Raw genomic sequence first — 1,433 nt, forward strand, 5'->3', positions numbered from 1 at the left:
TATATATATATATAATTAATGACTAATAATTTACTAATTTTACAACAAAAATATATCATATATCACTCTCTCATTACAATTAAAATTAATTTTTTTTTCAAAATTAAAGAGTTCTCTCTTCCTCTCTCTCATTTCTTTACCGTCTCTATCTCTTTTATATATCATTATCAATTACTAATTGTAAATCTGTCAATTAAAATGTGCAACATACATAACATTCTCTAATTACAATTAAAATTAAATTATATCTTACTAATTTTACAACCAAAATGTGTCACATGTTATTCTCTCATTACAATTAAAATTAGATATTTTTCTCCAAAATTAAAAAATTCTCTGATTCTCTCTGTCATTCTTTCACTCACTTTATCTCTCTTATATGTCATTATCAATAACTAATTATGAATTTGCCAATCAAACAACATGACATTCTCTAATTATAATTAAAATTAAAATTAAAATATAGTTATATTATTATATATTACTAATTTAACAACCAAAATGTGTCATTTTGTAAAAATAATTTAATTCTCTAAATCTTTTTTTGTCGTAATCTATAATATCAAGACAAAATCAATATAATTTCAAAAAATTTATATTTCTGTAATGTTATTATGACCAAAAACATTAGTAAAGATATAATATAACAACCAAGTCATAATTAATAATTTGTTATTGCAATTGAGTATCATCAACGTTAATTACAATTTCTGACTCTGTTCAATTCTATTTTTTGTTGTAATGAATTCAGGAACAATTTTTGGATGGTATAAAATTTATAAATAAGAAATTAAATAAATAATTAAAATATAAATTATACTAAACGACAAAAGCTTTACTGTTTTCCGGTTTTCCCAACGGCGAAACATTGTGCCTGGGCTATGTCTATGTTGGGTGTTAATTATTCGACTTCGTCGGTTCGTCCCAGTTTTAAATATTTTAATATATATATATGCATGCACAACACCATCCGTTCACACCGGCGGTTTCTTTTGATTGAAACTATGGGCTGCAGAATTTAAAAAGAGAGTTTGGACTTCGGAATCGGTGAAATGTTGACCTTCCCCATTAGCATTAGAAAATAATTTATGGATAATTATTTCATTTTGCAATATATATTTGTTATTTTAAAATTGTACTCATAATTTAATTAACATGAAATAAATATAAATATAAATTATATATTTTTTATATAAATTTTTATAAATATAAATTATTATTAATTAAATATTGATTTAAATTAATAATATTTATTGACGATGTAGTAGTGAACTCAAAAACAACTTTCTCTTATCGTTAAACCATGTAAGTATTTCAATTCTTTGAAGGAATTGTACTGCTTCCGAGCAAACGAGAGGAGATAAGGAAGCTTATTTTGTCCAATTACAGACTATATGGGAAAGATAATTTGTAAACGGGAGCCACTCCTAAAC

The sequence above is a fragment of the Arachis ipaensis genome, chromosome B03 (genome assembly GCF_000816755.2).
Source record: "Arachis ipaensis cultivar K30076 chromosome B03, Araip1.1, whole genome shotgun sequence".
NCBI classification, from domain to species: Eukaryota; Viridiplantae; Streptophyta; class Magnoliopsida; order Fabales; family Fabaceae; genus Arachis; species Arachis ipaensis.